Raw genomic sequence first — 16,701 nt, forward strand, 5'->3', positions numbered from 1 at the left:
AAGCCAACCAAGGTCTTTCTCAGCCACAGGCAGGAGCCACAAGACTCCAGCGTAAAATGGGGATAATACAGTCTATAATGTTTCTTAAACAGCTAAGCACTGCGCCTGGCTTGTGGTAGCTACACTGTCTCCCTTATTATCATCCTGGTTCTACTCTCTTGAGATGATGGGGAAGAGGAGTGGCCCCTCGGGTAACTAAGTATAGCTCCAAGCATTTCTGCACTTACAAAGTGCTTCCAGCCTTTTGTCTATTTGTAGAAATCTTTTGAAACCTATTTGGATAAAAATTATGTTTTGTTTTAAATAAAAGTGTATAGTGGCTTCCTCATAGATAAAAAAGATACAGGCAGAACGCAAATGCTAGTGCATGGTAGGGTTTCAGCAGCATTCATTTAAAAGGTGAGCAAACCTTGGAGAGAAGATATAAGTGAAAGTTAATGGCCTTGAACCAGAATAGGGAGAGTCAAATACAAGAGAAAATAATGTAATAATAGCAATGAATTATTGAATACTTAAAAGTCTTATATATGTCACTGCATTTGACACTCACTAGAAAAGGCAAACCATGGAACAAGCTGTGAAGGCATTTGAGGCTGCCCCATAAAGAACGGAAAAGTAATTTTTCTGCCAACTTTCCTATGCCACAGATGTAGTGTTTACTTATCATCAACCACCTGATATTCTGCACACACAAAAAAACAAGCCAAATTCCAAACTGAAAAGGTCACAGCAATGACCTTTAAAAAGCCAAAACGAAGGATAATAGTCACAGGGGAAAGAGCATAAACCAGGAACAACAGACACAGTTACTTCTATTTTAAAAATGCAGGACATTCTTGAAATTTCCCCAGGAGGGTTTCTGTTTGTTTTATAGCATCTCCCGGTCAGTGCTCTGTGTAAATATGTGGATTCAAATTCCACTCTGTGAGTTGTATAAATTCACAGCAGACAAATAAACCACCTGGCGAAAAACCACCAAAATAATCAGAGAAACAGATGAGTAAGATGGAAGCATTACTACTAAACTTATGAGGCAGAAACCTCTTAAGCATTGTAGCATTTTCCTTCCCCTTGTTAGCTTCCACGACTGTGGAAATCATTGGAGACTTCTGTTATAAGCTGGAGATACATGAATCAGAAGGAGGCACGAAAACCTTTATCTGAAAAGGGCAACAACAGCAGCAGAAATCAGTAAATGTTGTATTTACACCAGTTTTCGTTGTTTAAATACTTTCATTGCTTTTTCCCACATCCTCCAAATTCAAACTAATCATTTCCCAGGAAAAAAATGGTGTTTCCTAACTGAATAGTCTGTTTTCAAACACAAACTTAGAAGAATCAATATTAACTCTGAGAACGTCGAGTTGTGGGCCCCAGACACAGAAACAAGTAACACATGTCATTTATGGAGTAAGATGTCTCAGGTAAGGTTACTATACACACAACTTCATAAAAATTTCACTAGTACTAAACTGGAAAAAGGGAGTTACTTGTATTCTTTATCTTGGATTTTCTAATGCCCAGTTTCGATAGGAACAATATGTAGAAAGACTGGGTTTTGAAGAGACTTCAGCTAAAGAACTGAATCCACAGTACAGTAACGGATCTCTATCTGTAAAAGGCAACATCTACTTCACAGCCTCGCTGGCAATGTCATGCCACACAGCTTATACTAAAAAGCAAGCCACAGACTACAGTACTTAGTGGGAACCAAATAGATCCTCAAATGGCAAACCCCTTTGCCTTAGTTTTACAGCATCTTTTTCTAAACCAGGCATCTCCAATTTTGAGTTATACAACCCATAAAAACTTTTTGACCCTGCACCCCAGAATATTAATATTTATAAGTTCTATATATGTACCACTGTACTAATATATTATAAAATAGAACTTTAATAACATGAAACATAGTGATCTCAAGGCATGATAGACTGAAGCCAAGGTTCCTACTTAATGATAGTAGATGGCAAATCAGATGTTAAAGGATCTTCATGATAATTCTGACTTTGTTTTTTGGTCACCATCTTAATCTATTGTTGCCAAACTTAAGAGTTTTCCAGCTTGCAGTGCTGTATTGAAAAATGAGATGTGGTTGTCTTAAGGTAGGTTTTTACTTACAGTAAGTGAAGGAGACTGGATTCATATGCAAAGCTTTGCCTCCCAGAAGGGAGGCTTAGGCATTGCTTACATACACTATTTGGTCATTGGACCAGAGCTAGAGGAGGGAAGTACCAGACACCCTTCACGGTCCCTTTCAGCCTTGGGACTCTGATTTTTACTGAAATTTGCATTTGATTAGCATACATACTGTTCTCAGCACAAATAACAATGTAATTTTTTTAATAGTACCTAATACATTGACCATTTTTTTTTAAATTCTTATGTATTTTCAATTACAGTTTACATTCAATATTATATTAGTTTCAGGTGTAGGGCATAGTGATCAGACATTTGTATAACTTATGAAGTGATCACCCTGATATGTCTAGAACCCACCTGGCGCCATACTCGTATAGCTATTAGAGTATCACTGACTATATTTACTATGCTGTACTTTACATCCCTGTGACTATTTTGTAACTGCCTATTTCTACTTCTTAATGCTTTTATCTTTTCCACCCATGATCATTTGTAATGAAATAACCCAGACCACATATGCATGCACTCACACATAAACACACCAAAAGACACAACTTTTGAGGGCCGGATGCATTGAAGAAAGCCTTGAAGTTCACGGAATGCTGTAATAATACATATTAATTTGACAAGCCAAGCACAGGCTGTCTTTTCTTACAAAAGACCCTAGCAATTAGGTATTAGAAATTTCCCTCCATGTGCTACAGACGCTGTGGTGTGTTCATGGTGGATTCTTTCGGCATGCCTTGGATGAACTGGTTCCAAAAGGAGGACAATTGTAATGACAAGAGAAGTAATCTAGTTCCTATAGTTTCCCATCTTAAGAGGACCATGACATCTTTAGGCATTACTATTTTAGGTGCAGCAGTCTCAGATTAAGTTAATAATGGGTAAAAATGACACTAGACACACTGGCTAAAATATAAAATGTCTCACAGTGATTCTCCTTCATTACCACTGATTTCTAGTTTAAAATAAAAACAGTAAACAAGATTAAGCAGAATACTTTTGAAGATGACCCTGTTTTTCTTAGTTGAAATGACATGTTTACCAATAAGTAACTTTCTATTGGGAGTAAAAGAGAGAAAACTGTATTTGAACAATGATTAAAATAAAAAAAAGAAAAAAGTCGAATAATAACAAAGTTAAAATATATATTTTTTCAAAAAGGCAAATATTTTTTCAAAAAAAGCAAAAAAAGACAAAAAAGGCTAATGATATAACATGGAATACATGAAAAGTAGAGAATAGAAATCCTATTTTGCTTCTTAATATCTGAAGGTTCCCAAATAATTTAATTCTTTCATCCAGTACATGCTTGCCCATTATGGAGCTCAGAACAGGTTATACCAGTTCATGTTCTCTCATTTCCATTTTGTCCCAAATATCATCCTGTGGATTCAAAAACAACAAATGTTTAAACAAATATTTCTTTTAAAAGAGGAAGAAAAAGAAGGAGGAGGAAGAGGATCAAGAGGGAGAGGAGGAAGAGGAGGGGAAGGGGAAGAAGAGGAGGCAGGAGGAGGGGGAGGAGGGCCCGGCTCAGTAGCTGACTGAAGACCTCTGTGTCTCACACACTAAAGGGGAGGCAGAAGTCTCAGACAAGGCTTACAAAAAATGGCAGATTATTTGTTCACAGGGGTTTCCATTTTAAAGGACTGCATCCCTTTATGCAAAAAAAACTTCTGGGCTTCTCCAGAATACACGGCAGCACTGATTTTCTTAATGTCCATCAATTCTTTCAAATTAACTTTTGATCACGTACTTTGATTGTGTCTCCGGATTATGTCTCTGAGATATAATTATGTCTCTGGATTAACAACATTCAAGGATAAAAACAACATGACCTGAGCTTTAAGAGGTTTTCAGTTGAAACAGATCCAAAGTTAAACTAATGACAATAACAATAATGTCAATTGTATAAATAAGGTTATAAATAAATCCTCCCACCAGTTCCTTTGCCTTGTGAACTGACCTTTGAGTTTTGAGCAGAATAAATTCTCTTAAATGTGGCAGTTCCAGAAGAATCAAGGAGCAGTGTTCTTTTACTGTAATACTCCCTCCAAGTCACCAGATAGCAATTATTCAGGTGCCAGCAGAACAGGAAGAAAATTAGACAATAGGATGGCTGCTCACCCGCTGTCCCCTTAAAACTCCTTCACATCCCTATCTCCTGAAGCCAGCAATTGTCACGTCATGAGGACTTTTTGATCACATCCAAAAGTATCCAATTACAGTGAGAAAAAAAACCTGGCATAATGCATTTCCTGAATTTCAACCAATTTTAGATCATTTTTTAATAAAAGCTTTAGGAGAGCTGTAACATTGCTAACTATTTCATTCAAATTATATCTAAACAAGCATAACATAGTATTTTAGCAATGGCACCAGCTAGAAATAAGAGACCTAAACTCACTGTTCAGGACAGTAATGCTCGTGCAGCATTCGCACAAAAGAACTGTGGTCGGCAAATGGACAAAACCTACCCATTAAAATGATTAATTCCTTTTACTTTCTCAATCATTAGACTACCACTATGGCTATCACAGTAACTACCATTTTTAAGTACAAGGGAAATAACACAATCACAAAATCATATTCTGTAGGATTCTGTGACTCTCAGTTGTTATTTTATTCATTTCCAGTGTAACATTATGATTCGGAGAACAAATATTTTCATGCAAGCCAAGTCTGGTAAAACGAGAAAGGACCCAGTCTCCTTATTCAGAATCCAGAAATTTGAACTAGATTATGCTGCCTCCTAGAGGCCAAAGGTACATCAAACACCTCTAGACCCATCACAGTGTCTACTTTTAAGGAACATTACATATCCTCAAATTCTTCTTGACATGACCAAATAAAACATGCCCTGCTTATTTTCTTATATTAAGTGATCCCTTTCCTAATTTATAGGTAGATATCTACTTGCATTTAAAAAAGCTAAAATGGTTAGGGGAAAAGTCCTAACCAGATAATCTGCTGTCAACCACAGAAACAGAATATTCATAAATGCAAACATTTAAAATTGTATACTGTTAAGCTTAAATACAGTTATCCTGATAGTTTAGAGCCATATGACTAAAAATATGCTTTAAGTAACAAAGTAAAATTTTATCTGTAAGTATAATGTCCTATTAAACAAAGTGGATAAAGGTGTGTTTCTCAACACAGCAAACATACTGAGAATGAACACACATGGCATGCAACTGTTGCTGGGAAATCCTTGTTCACAATATTATTGTTAAAGAATCTGTAGAGAGCAGATGAATAAAACTTAATTCAAGGAAGTCAAGTACAATGCAACCTTCCTCACTTCTTTTTTTGGCTGCATGCTGCCTCATTGTGTTGGTGTAATAAAAGATCTGACAAGTGGGAAGTTTCAATGCATTCACAGGGGGCAATTCTGTAGCAGTTACCCTGGGGACTCCAGCACAAAGAATCATTCTAAGTAGGTCAAAGCTCCCCAAACAGTATTTAGATCACCAAAACTTTCATAAAAGACTTGAATGCTCTGTCACTTCACCCAGAAAGGAAGAAAGCTACAAAGAATCACAAGATACATTGTTAGAAATAAGGACATCGAGGACTTAAAAGGGGCAACTATTAAAAGAATTTTCTGAGATTCTTAATTGGAGTCTAGTCCATTTATTTACCAGCAAAGTACTTAATCAAAAGCATATTTATGATCCTGTTGAATTAAAAGAAAGTAAAATAAAACTACTAGATTAGAGAGATAGGCCAATAGAAATCGAAAGCTTTTTAAAACAGTCATTCGGTATGGACTCAGAAGCTGCAATCTATCACATTGTTTCTGTTTTTAAAACATTAGTGATAAAAAGAAACAGATTTAGCCTTGGCTGCTGTGACTCAGTGGACTGAGCGCAGGCCTATTCCCCGGAAAGGTGGCTGGTTCAATTCCCAGTTCTGGCACTTGCCTGGGTTGTATGCCAGGTCCCCATTAGGGGGTATGTGAGAGGCAACCACACATTGATGTTTTGCTCCCTCTCTTTCTCCCTTTCTTCTCCCCTATTAAATAAATAAATAAAAAAAATCTTTTTTAAAAAGAAACAGATTTTTTAAAGGCATACAAAAGACTAGTGATTGATGAAAAGACAAAATCAAATACTCTACCTGACCAAAAAAAATTTTTTTTGAGATGTTCTAGATTAAATTGCAGTGGGCTGGAGGGTGAGAAGAAGAGACAGGACAGTTAGCTCGTTAGTAGCTAGGGGCCAGTTATCAAGACTGGCCACATTCCTGAGTGTACCTTGGAACTTTGAACTAACTTCTAGGTAGCTATCTCTGCTATTTTTTTTAAAAAAGTAAGCACAGCCAGGCACTGTCCAACCCCAGGAGCCTCTGCTGCTCATTTATGCATGAACTTCCCAAACTGTGCCCACAACCAACTCGAAGGAGCAACACTTCTCCCTCACGGACTCTGCCGGGCCTATCCCAGAACTAGCCCCACTTCACCTTCTCCCACCCCCTTCAACTACAGCCAATGTGCATTCTTTCAAAACAATGTACATCTTTCTCCTCTGTACTTTATGTGTAAAGACGGTCGTTAATGCCTGGCCGCAGAGATTTTGCTGATGGTGGTTTAGAGGTCCAGGACCTGGTCTTCGTTTTCCTGCCAGCCATGGCCCAATAAACCTTTCTTTTAAAAGACTTCCAACTGTGAAAACTACACATGTTGTTTAACATATCTACTAACAACCAGAACATAATGAGTATCTTGTGAAGAACACTTGACAAGCAAATACATGCATGTAAAACCCTAATTCTTCCTGGACTCCCACTCCAGCCATTGAGAGGCAGTTTTCCTCATTTCCTCAACAGTTTCTGGCGGCCTCGGCACAGCAGATGGTGACAAAGGGCGCTGGCTTTCAAAGTCGTAGTATCTTTTCCCTCCATGACTCAACAGAAATCCAAGGCCTTCACCGTCACCAAGGAAACAGGATAGGCCTAGAAATGCTGAGTATGCGTGATTCACTGTTACTACTTCTGTTCTGATGTTTAGCTGTAACCTCAGCATTATTATTTCCGCTAAAATAAACAAGAAAATGAAAATTTGAAACAGATCTTTTTGTGTGTGACAAGTATCCGAAAACATGTAGGGCTCGCTTAAAAAGAGGAAAGTTTATGCTAAAGATATCTCACAGAATCCAAAGGCAGGGCTGCAACTCTCAGTCTCAGGAAACTGGAAGACTACCAGTTTCGGTCTCCGGACTTGGAAGACCACCAGAAATCAAGGGAGTGTATGCTTCTGGCCTCTCTGCATCATTTCAAGGACTATTCTTTCTCTCCGCAACTTTCTCTGCTACTCATTCTCCCTGGCCTGCCACACGGTTGGGAAAATTTCCCAGCTGAGGGACCTGAGGAAGAGGCTGACAACTCTAATACATTTAAGAGTATATTAAGGAAACTTAGACTTACCCACGAGGCACCGGGACTGGGCGGCGGTGGGATTCTATGGACATCCTCCCCACTGTGTGGCAGGTGCTAAGGAGTTATATAGGGCTGTGCAGGATGGATGGGGGTATTGGGACGTGACCCACTCCAGATACGGGAAAAATGTTCGTCATGCTTGCCTGGGGCAGAACTACAGCCTGTTGCAGGAACCAGCACCAATCAAGCTGGATGGGGGGAGGGTTAGACCAGTCAGTTTTTGAGGGAATTTAGGAGAAGCAATCTGTTCTACCCTGGATCTAGCTGGCAGGTCCAGAAATGCCCAGGCAGCAGTCACATCATGGAATAGTCTTTCCTTTATATATACCGGCCCCAATTTCACATATTAATATGATTTTCATGGTCTGATATTCTGACTGGCCCAGCTAAGGTCTGCTTATGAAATCATCTATGCCCAATCTAATGGTATCTGAAAGCCCATTTTGTGATGAATTCTGTTGGCTTATATATGTCTGACAATGTCTCAAATGTCTTAATTTCACCTTTAATTTTTTTAATTATTTTTTTAAATGTAGGGTTTTTTAAATGTAGGGTTTTTTAAAGATTTTATTTATTTATTTTTAGAGAGAGAAGGGAAGGAGAAAGAGAGAGAGAAACATCAATGTGCAGTTCCTGGGGGCCATGGCCTGCAACCCAGGCATGTGCCCTGACTGGGAATCGAACCTGCGATGCTTTGGTTCGAGGCCCGCGCTCAATCCACTGAGCTACACCAGCCAGGGCAATTTTTTTTTATTTTTAATGACAGTTGACATACAATATTACATTGGTTTCGGGTGTTCAGCATAGCAATTCAACACTTACATACTTTGTAAAGTAATTGCCATATTTAGTAACCACCTGTTACCATACAGAGTTATTATAACATTATTGACTCTATTTTCTATGCTGTACATTACATTTCTGTGTCTTATTTTATAAATGAAAGTCTGTGCTTTTTATTCCCATCTCTCAACATCTTCCTCATTTTACTTCTATTTTTGAAAGATGTTTTCGGTAAGTATAAAATTCTAGGTCTGTAGTTTCTTTCTTTGAGTACTATAAAGATATTCTTCCTTTGTTTTCTCATTTGCATTGTCTCTAAGAAGAAATTGGCTGTCAAAACCCCTTATCTTTATTCCTCTATATGTAATGAATCTTGTTTTCCCTGGCTGATTTTAAGATTTTTCTCTTTATCACTGGATTTGAATAATCTGATTATGATGTGCTCCTGTGTAACTTCCTTAGTGTTTCTTGTGCCAGGGGTTTACTGAGCTTCTTGGATATATGGATTTATTTTTTTCATCAATTTGGAAATACTTTGGCTATTCAATTTCTCTCCTGACCTCCACCCCTTTCTTCTATCCATCCTTCAGGGATTACAAACACACCATACCAGGCAGCTTAATGTCCACAACTCACGTATCCCCTTTTCATTATTTCCCCTCACTTTCCCACTTCCCTAAGGTTTGTTGTAGATCATTTCTATTATGCCTGAAAGTTCAGTAATCTTTTCTTCTGCAATTTGAATGTGCCATTTATCCCATTTGGAGCACTTTTCACCTCATACAGTGTAGTTTCCGTCTTTAGTTCTATTTGGGTCTTTTTTCACATCTCCCATATCCACACTTAACACTTTTTAAATATGTAATACAGTTATAACCTATTTAATGACCTTCTCTGATAATTCTAACATCTGCATTAGTTCTGGGTTGGTTTCAAGTGATAACTCTTCTCATTAAGGGTTGTTGTGCTTCCCTGTTTCCTTGCATGCCTAGTAATCATTGACAGGATGTCAAACATTTTCAATTTCACTTAGCTGGATGTGGGATATTTTTGTATTCCTATAAATATTCTTGAGTTTTGTTCCAAGATGCAGTTAGAAATTACTTGGAACAGTTTGTGCCTTTCAGGTCTTGCTTTTACAGTTTGTTAAACAAGTCCAAGGAGTTTCTTGGTCTAGGGCTAATTCCTTCCCACTATTACTGTAAAACTATCCTAAGTATTCTACCCAAGACAGCTTTTAGAAAATAGTATTTGTTTTAATTAGAAATATAAGAGCTCAAATCAGGCTCTTTCCAAGCAAGTCAGGCAAGTTTATTAATAAGTCTAAACACCATTTTGCTTGTCTGTAGGATGAATGTATAAGTATCCATCAAACTGAGACACTTACCCGAGACCATGCTAAATGAGATGAGATGCCAGTATAAAAAAACCAGGGGAGTCCCAGGGAGACCAGTGTTATATAGAAAATGGAGATTACAACATCTAACACTCATAGTTATTGCTGAATTGTAAGCAAACGGGGGTGTCCAACCCACAGCCCACAGGCCACATGCAGCCCAGGATGGCTATGAATGCAGCCAAACACAAAATTGTAAATTTACTTAAAACGTTTTTTTTTGCTCATCAGTTTTCATTAGGGTTTGTGTATGTAATGTGTGGCCCAAGACAACTCTTCTTCTTTCAGTGTGGCCCAGAGACACCAAAAGGTTGGACACCCATTTGAAATATCTAACAAAGGGTTTGTCATAGAAGAAGACTTCTATTTTATTATAATTGGATATAGTTCTATAGGTTCCAGAGATCTGGAACATATCCTTCACAACTGCCATCCCACCTTTGCCATCCTGAATGTTACCAATCCTTCAAAATTAAGCTCAAATACCATTTAGTGGTAGTCATTTCATGAAGTCATCTGTGACCATCCAAATCTAGCAGACAATTGGCAAAAAAGTAGTATGATCTGAAAAACCAGACTCTGGAATGATCTGACCAGAAAGGGAAAAAGGAAAACAAATTTTAAATCGAGACAAATAGAAGTGAGTCCTTGTACCCCATAGCCAATCTGAACCACAGTGGGAACACATTGTGCTCTTCAAAAGGCTGTTTATAGAGAACATTCTGGGAAAATGGCAGAGTAGGAAGCACCAGGTGTCTGCATCTCCACTTAGACAACGACTGCACTGGCAGACTCTGTCTGATGCAACTATTTTGAAACTCTAGAGTCTGGTTAAAAGGTCAATTTCAGCTCTTAGCACAGCCGCAATCACCCCAGACACTTGCTGGGCAGTTGTGCTTATGTTCCTGGGGCAGCCTCACACAGCTTGTGGGAACTAGGGCAGGCAAAAAAGGGCCCTGTCCTCCAAATAATGAGGATCTACACTTTTATCGCTGACTGCTGCTTTTGATCACAGAGGGGCAGACAAAAAGTTGGGCAGCCATTGTTGTTATACCTTTCCATATTATCCTCCCCCACCAGCTGAAGTAATTTACAGGGGATTTAAAGAGTGAAGAGCCCTCCTTTCTCACTTCATTTTTCACTTTTTCCCATTTCAGGAGGCAGACATTAAAGATCAGGACATCCAATAACTCCTGAACATACAGGAGAATTAGAAACTGACCACTCACATGCCCACAGAAAGGCTCAGAAAAAACCTGAGGCAACCTCAGGTTTGTACCCCAGGCTCAACCTCAGCATGGAGACAGCCTACAACAATAAGAAAAAAAAACTAAAAAAAAAAAAATAATAAAACACCAGAAATTTTCAGAAAGTGGAAAATCTAATTTCCTGAGTTAATACATTATTACATTGAAATGTCCAACAACAAAATCACAGATATGCAAATAAACAGGAAAGAATAACCCATTCAAACAAACAAAAATAAACAGAAATTATCCTTGAAAAAGACCTAATGGCAGATATACTAGACAAAGACTTTAAAACGAATCTCATAAAGATGCTCAAAAACTAAAAGAATATGAGAAGATAATCAATAAAATGTGACAAAATGGAAATATCAATAAAGAGATAAAAAAACTTAAAAAGATACCAAAAAGAAATTCTGAAGCTGAAGAATTCAATAACTACAATGAAAATTTCACTAGAGGGACTCAAAATCAGATTTGAGCAGGCAGAAGAAATAATCACCAACACTGAAGACAGAACAATGGAAATGATCAAGTATGAGGAATAGAAAGGAAAAAACTGAAGGACAGCAGAGTCTCAGGACCTGTGGGACACATCATCTAATGGACCAAAATACACATCACAGGAGTCTGGAAGTGTAAGTTGATCAGTTTTGTTCTTTTCCCAGATTGTTTTGGCTGTTTGACATTCTGTATGATTTAAGGATGGGTTCTCCTATCTGTGAAAAAAAAAAAAGTCATTGGACTTTTGACAGGGGTTGCATTGAATCTGTAGGTTGCTTTGGGAAGTATTGGCATTTTAACATTTTAGTTCTTCCAGTCCAAGGAAATGGGGTGTGTTTCCATTTATTTATGTCTTTTTAAACATCTTTCAGCAATGCTTTGGTAGCTTTCATTGTGCAAGTCTTTCCCTGTCTTGGTTAAGCTAATTCCTAAGTATTTTATCCTTTTTTGACATTATTGTAAATGAAATTTTTTTCATAATTTCCCTTTCAGTGTATTCACTGTTTGTGCGTAAAATGCAAGTGAGTTTTGTATGTGGACTTGGTATCCTACCTTGCTGAATTCATTCATTAGTCCTAACAGTTTTGTGTGTATATGTGTTTGTAGAATCTTTAGGGTTTTCTACAGAGAAATTTGTATCATCTGCAAACAGAGATAATTTTACTTCTTCCTTTCTACTTTGGACATCTTTTCTCCAAAAAGAATAAAACTGGCCAATTCACACTTACTAATTTCAAAAATTACTGTAATGCTACAGTGATCATAACAATTTGCTATTGGCATAAAGACAGCCATACAGACCAATGGAACACAATATAGAGCTCAGACATTAACCTTTAGGTACATGACCAGATGATGTTTGACAAGGGTGCCAGGAGGGCTCAGTGGAAGAAGGACAGTCTTTTCAACAAATGATACTGGGAAAACAGGATACTCAGATGCAAAAGAATAAAGTTGGACCTTTACCTAATACCATATGCAGAAGTTAATTCACGATTGCTGCCCTGGCTGGTGTAACTCAGTGGATTGAGCGCGGGCTGCAAACCAAAGTGTCGCAGGTTCGATTCCCAGTCAGGGTACATGCCTGGGTTGCAGGTCATGACCCCCAGCAACCGCATATTGATGTTTCTCTCTCTTTCTCTTTCTCCCTCCCTTCCCTCTCTAAAAATGAATAAATAAAATCTTAAAAAAAAAAAAAAGATTGCCCTGCCTGGTGTGGCTCAGTAGACTGAGTGCCAGCCTAAGAACTGAAAGGTCATCAGTTTGATTCCCAGTCAGGGCGCAAGCCTGGCCTGTAGGCCAGGTCCCCATTTGGGAGTATGTGAGAGGCACCTGATTGATGTGTCTCTTGCACATCCATGTTTCTCTCCCTCTCTTTCTCCCTCCCTTCCCCTCTCTCTAAAAATAAATAAATAAAATCTTAAAAAAGATAAATTAATTCAAAATAGATCAAGAACCTAAATGAAAGACCTAAAACAATAACACTCTTAGGAGAAAACATAGGACAAAAGATTCATAACAATGCATTTGGTAATGATTTCTTGGCTAAGACATGAAGGCACAGGTAACAAAAGAAGAACAAATTGAATTTTGTGAAAATTTTAAAATGTTGTACCTCAAAAGACACTATTAAAAGAATAAAAAGGCAACCCACATAAAGGAAGAAAATATTTGCCAATCTGATAAGGAAGTAATACCCAGAATATAGATAGAAATCCTAAGACTACCGCCACAACAACAAAACAAAATAATCTAATTCAAAGAGAGGCAAAGGACTTGAATAGAGATTTCTCCAAAGAAAATATAAGAATGGCCAATGAGCACATGCAAAGGTGCTCAATATCACTAATGATCATGAAAATGAAAATAAAAACTTCAGTGAGATTCTACTTCACAACCATTGAAATGGTTGCTATCAAAGACAGAAAACAAATGCCAGTGAGGGTCTGAGAAATTGGAGCCCTTGTGTATTTTAGTGGGGATGTGAAATGGTACAGTCACTGTGGAAAACAGTATGATGGTTTCTCCAAAAATTAAAAACAGAACTCCCAGACTTCTCTGTGATAGGCACTGGGTTGAGAGGGGTGTGGCCTTCTCCTCTTCCCACTAGGACACATTGTCATTTATTGATACCAGTGCACTCGGAAAAGAGGGATTCCTGGCAAAACAACACTTTGCTGTGTTCAAGGCTCCCATGCAACCAGATACTGTGAACTTTGTTCACCCCAACTCATGTGAAAACAACACACAGCCCTACGCTCTGAGTGGATTAGCTGTCATCAAACTGGTGCTGAGTTGTGGGGCCCTGCAGAGCTGTGGTTCAAATTCCCAGAGCTCGAGGTGCCCCAACCAGGGTGCTTCTGGTTAGGGGGCCGCATGTATCCACTAACCAAAACATGGTGGGTTGGCACTGCAGACTGAACACAGCACAGAAGTGATGTGCCATCGACTCTGCCCTGGCTGCCTTGGGTTCATCAGCCCTGTTCATGTCTAAACGTCATCGTATTGACAAAGTTCCTGAACCTACTTTGGTGGTTGAAGATAAAGTTGAAGGCCACCAGGAGACCAAGGAGGCTACTTTGCTTCTTCAGAAACTCAAGGCCTAGAATGATATCAAAGAGATCTATGCCTCTCGGTGAATGAGAGCTGGCGAGGGCAAAATGAGAAACCATCGTGTATCCAACGCAAGGGACCTTGCGTCATCTATAATGAGGACAATGGTATCAACAAGCTTTCAGAAACATCCCTGGAATTACTCTGCTTAATGTAAACAAACTGAACCTTTTAAATTTCTCCTGGTAGGCACTCATCTCTATGTTTGGACTGAAAGTGCTTTCCTCAAGTATTGGGTTGACTAAAAAGTCTGTCACATCTTTTTCCCATAAAATAAAAGACACATTTTTTATTTTTCACCAATAACTTTAATGACTTGGATATTTTGAGTATGTCAGCTATCACCTGCTATTGTCTTCCAGTAGGTAGAGGCCAGGGGTGCTGCTAAACATCTTCCAATACATAAGACAGACCCACAGAATTGTTTGGTCAAAATGTCAACAGTACCAAGAAACTTGGCAAAATACTTTTGACACATTCGATCAGTAGAGCACATTCTCCATAATACTGCACAAATTTTTTTTTTGCATTTCAGTAGCATTTGTACCTTTCTTGAAATAACAAAGCACTGCTTATTGAAATGTTGCTTATTTTCTTCCATCTTCAATATTAAAATGGCTGCAAGTCACTAATTTTGATGTTTTTTTTACATGTACACTGATATGACAGCTGTCACAATACAATCTAACAAAATTGTTTTAAATGAAGTTAAAGACAATGAAGCACTACTAGAACCATAGTACGGTTCTAGTAATAACAATGTAAAAATGTAACAGACTTTTTGATCGACCTAGTATGTGATCTGTATGGCACTTGGTGTAAGGCTGCCCCCACTGACTAGTAATGTTATACAACCTTCCATGCATGAGATGCTCAATACAGACCTTAGCAGAATCTTGAAAAGCCCAGAGATCCAAAGAGCCCCGGAGCACCACTCAAGAAGACCCATTGAAGAGTCCTGAAGAAGAATCCACTGACAGACCTGAGAGCCATGTTGAAGCTAAACCCATATGCAAAGACCATGTGCCAGAACACTGTTCCTCACCAGGCTGAGAACCACTGGCTCTGGGCGGGTAGAGCAGCAGCAGCTCTAGAAACCAAATCAGATGAGAAGGGGGTTCCAGTCAAGAAGCCTGTGGTAGAGAAGGAAGGAAAGAAGGCTGTTGGCCTTACAAAGCAGAAGCAGCCTTTGGTGGGGGAAAAAAGGCTGCAGCTTCCAAGAACCCAGCAGCCGAGATTAACCCCACAGAAAAGAAACCTGACACAGAAGGAAAGAAGCCTAAAGCACATATTTAAATTAGTTTACTCCATAAAGGTCAAATCACATTAGACAGCTAAATTTGTTTTCTTTTTATTTACTTATTTTTAGAGATAGGGGAAGGGAGGGAGAAAGAGAGGGAGAGAAATGCTGATTTGCGAGAAACATCCATCAGTTGCTTCCTGCACACCCCCTACCAGAGACCTGGCTCACAACCCAGGCATGTGCCCTGACTGGGATTGGAACCAGCGACCCTTCGGTTCGAGGGCCTGTGCTCAGTCTACTAAGCTACACCAGCCAGGCTGTTCAGTGCGTTCTTTACCATAAAGTGTTAAATCGCTTTTGGCTATCAGGAGTCACATGGTTTCATAGGAAAACAAGGGACTAGAATGAAATGACTCACCAACCATGTGATCATTGAAACTCTCTACTTTTTGCTTCAGGATCCCAACGACCAAAGAACAGTAAATCTACCCAGTCCAGCCAGCTGTATTATTTTGCAGTGTGGCTGCACCTCACAAACTGATATACCTACTCTCATATTGGTAACTTCTTCAGCAGCTTCCCACTTTTGATTTGCCAAATTCCAGTCTTAGACAACTGAGTATATTTACTTGCTTTTGGATAAAACATTGTCAGCCCACGCAACTTGTGCAACAGTAATCTCTAGATTCATAACAAAAAGAGGTGTGAACAGTGTCTGGCACATATTAAGATTCAGAATTCCACAAGAAGTTCCATGTACCACAGGCACAGATACAAACCCTTTTCCTATGAAACTGCTACCCAAATCACACCCACACACAAAAGCAAATACGATGGCTCCTCAGAAGTGTCATGTCAGGACACACTTAAGAATAGGAAATGTGAAGAAGAAAAAATTATCAGAACTTTAAAGTCAGCATGATTTTCAGCCAATTAGAACTTTGGGGACCATTCAACAGCTGTTCAGAGTGTCCACATTTATACAGCTTCCTCCAAAATACGTAAGCACACAAAAGAAAGAATGTGCAGGAAACTTGATTTTGCAACAAACTGGCTCCTTCTCGAAGAAGGAATGTTGTTCAGGGAAGGAAAGAACCCCTGTGACTGTTATCTCTGCATCAGCACAACCTTCAACAGTAACTTGCTTCTCGTTCCTACATGGGAGAAACAAGAAAACAGACATCTTTCTAAGGAATAACACAAATACCAGAAAGAAACTGAAACACCACTGGTAATGTCTTTCTATAATTTTAAAATCAGAGAATCACAAATTTGTGTAATATTCTAATTTACACTGCAATCCCTGGTAATGAGAATTATGGGTAGATATG

At 38.7% G+C, this 16,701-nt stretch overlaps 1 protein-coding gene and 2 pseudogenes across 3 annotated transcripts in view; 1 reads left to right on the plus strand and 2 right to left on the minus strand.

Moving 5' to 3' along the window:
* The window catches only part of LOC123812522, a 34,514-nt pseudogene extending 26,898 nt beyond the window's left edge, over positions 1–7,616 (minus strand).
* Positions 1–16,701, minus strand: part of FGD4 (FYVE, RhoGEF and PH domain containing 4) — a 214,072-nt gene that overhangs the window by 168,967 nt on the left and 28,404 nt on the right. The gene's annotated exons all lie outside the window — the stretch shown is intronic.
* LOC123812523 lies at positions 13,067–15,423 on the plus strand (annotated as a pseudogene).

The sequence above is a fragment of the Phyllostomus hastatus genome, unplaced genomic scaffold, assembly GCF_019186645.2.
Source record: "Phyllostomus hastatus isolate PE091 unplaced genomic scaffold, TTU_PhHast_1.1 phas_scaffold_93, whole genome shotgun sequence".
Lineage (NCBI taxonomy): Eukaryota > Metazoa > Chordata > Mammalia > Chiroptera > Phyllostomidae > Phyllostomus > Phyllostomus hastatus.